This window comes from Montipora foliosa, chromosome 13 (assembly GCF_036669935.1).
Source record: "Montipora foliosa isolate CH-2021 chromosome 13, ASM3666993v2, whole genome shotgun sequence".
Classification (NCBI taxonomy): Eukaryota; Metazoa; Cnidaria; class Anthozoa; order Scleractinia; family Acroporidae; genus Montipora; species Montipora foliosa.
Genome location: NC_090881.1, coordinates 2,734,418 through 2,736,917, shown reverse-complemented (window position 1 = coordinate 2,736,917; position 2,500 = coordinate 2,734,418). Strand labels below are relative to the sequence as shown.

The window sequence follows — 2,500 nt, the reverse complement described above, 5'->3', positions numbered from 1 at the left end:
CAGTAGTGAGTATTTCTGAGGGGATGTATGTGTTTTGAAAAAACATATTTGATTGCGCTTAGCTCTGCCATGCATGCAAGACATTTACGACAGTTACAAAAATTAACAACATTTAATGATTTCAGGCGTTTTATCTACAATGACTGCTAAAATATCACAAAAACTTACATTCCAAACGAAAACAAAACAATAAATCCGTGAATAATAGTCAGATTACGTTTCCTTGCCTTAAACCACGTTGTACGACTTCAACGGTCCGAAAAGATCAAAGAAAAAAAGCGATGAAACGTCGCTAAACCCTCAAAGCACCAGTTATGTAAGAAGCGAATATATTACAATGTTATTGCCTAAATGACATCTACCCTTTGAGGGACATTATTTGTGAAATTATAGCTTGCTTAGAAAGGCTTGCATTGGTTGCTCACAGAAAAAATAAGGTGATGGAAAGTGACAAGTGTACAGCTCTTAAAATCTGACCACACCTGGTTCCGCAGACTTTTTAATTTCGAGTTGCAGCAACTCAGGATCTCTTAAACGGAGAGAAAGACAGAAGCAATAAATACGAGGTCGATTAAGTCTAGACCATCACAAACCAGAACGAGAGCGAATGTATCGCTGCTTACATGAAAGATGCCATTAATATACGCTTTTAAAGATCATTTCCGAACTTAAGCCATTCAGTCCATAAGTCGCTTATATCAGGAGCAAATGAAATGTGCCAATTTTCAGGAGTGTTGCATTGAAAAAGAAGAAAATAAACAAGGAATGGAAAGCTAAAACTCCGGCAGTGCTCACAGTAAAAGATTTCAAATACAATACATAAAAATAGAATTACTGTGCAGAGTACATTTAACAATTATTCCAACAGCGCGTGCTCGACATCAGACAATAGAGGAAGCGCTTAGAGGTCCATTTGATTAAAAGCATCGGCAAATCCTTATTTCTAAAGGTAAAATGTTGTTTCCGATAAAACGTTAATCAGATATTTCAAACAATTAGATGCACTCTAAATTTAATAAGCGCATAAGCTTCATGAAGTGTCCCCCTGCTTAACATCACTCAAGTCTTCGAACAACCCCTCCTGTAAAAACTACCTGTAACGGAAACCAGTATTAACGTTACCACTACTGGCCCGTTTGTGGATTCGAACCAATCACCTGGCAGTATGACCACTTCTGCTAAAAGTCCTCACACAGAAGTCAAAAGTGCAATAGACGATCTACTCGCGCCCAAGATTATGGACACTACCTGGAAGGCGCAAACCCGGTAGACCGATGACCACTTGGCGGAGAAACATCATCTCTCAGCTTAAACAACTAGATATCACCTGGGGCGAAGCGCAACACCTTGCACACAACCGACAAAAGTGGAGGCGATTGACACTGGCCTTATGTCCCACCGGGGACGAAGAGGCCTAACTAACTAACTAAGTCTACGAATACAGACAATTAACATAAAATAGTGTCCCTATACTCTGCTCACGAAGGAGAGATTAACAGCTGCATTTAACCCAACCTTAATGTAACGCTAACCGAAATACTTCCCTCATTGTTTGAAACAAGTAGCAAAATGGCTTGGACTCACGTTAACAGTACTTGACGAGTTAGGGGATATTTACATGAGACCGGCATGAATTCGTATCGGCCTTCATACACTTCTTCTTATGCGTTTACATGAGACAGACCTGACCTCGTCTCGGTTGCGGTCTGAGTTCGTACCGATCTCATATAAATTACAACAAATCTCAGACGGGGTCGAGGAATTTCAAGCCAGGTATGCTTTGGGGTCTGCCATATATATATTTATTGGACAAAAGATATCATTTTGTCCCGAAACCAGGCACCAAGCATTTCGTCCCGGTTTCATGTAAACGGCTGCAAAAATTTCATACCGGTCTGAGTTCGTTCGGTCTCATGTAAATAACACCTTAGATACTATATGAGAATTGGTCGCGCCTCTAATTGCGTGCATTTCTGGATATAGGTGACTTTAATGTGACTTTTCCCTGGTGGAACATCTCAGCCAGTCCACTTGGTGTCAGAAAAAAGCTAATTCTGACGAGTTAAGACTGGACTATTTTCAAGGAGCAAGGAGTTTATCGAACAAAACTCTGAAAAGAGTGTTATCTCTAGCCTGCTTCAATTAACTTCTTATACTAAAAAAAGATAAAAATACAAATGAAGTTGTGGGCTTCTTGAAGTTCAAGAAGTTTTTGCTTGGCAGAGAATGGAGGGACGGGAGCGAAAGGAGGGGGGGGGGGTGGGAGTGGGGAGAGGAAGGGGGTTATAACCGAAAAGAAAAGAAACTCAAACTGACGAAGTCGGCAAAAACCGTGCTCTTGAGCCATACATGTTCAACGGCTTGGAGTGGGCTTATCGCTTATCGTCAAAGAAACTTCTGGCTGAACTTCTGTTTACAGGAAGATGGGCTACAAAGCAAGAAAATCCAGAAAGCTCCTCGCCAGAGTGACAAAATTCCGTGCCTCCCTGAACAGGGAATA

At 41.0% G+C, this 2,500-nt stretch overlaps 1 pseudogene; it reads right to left on the bottom strand.

Moving 5' to 3' along the window:
• Window positions 1–2,500, bottom strand: part of LOC137981523 (dedicator of cytokinesis protein 11-like) — a 38,719-nt pseudogene that overhangs the window by 23,302 nt on the left and 12,917 nt on the right.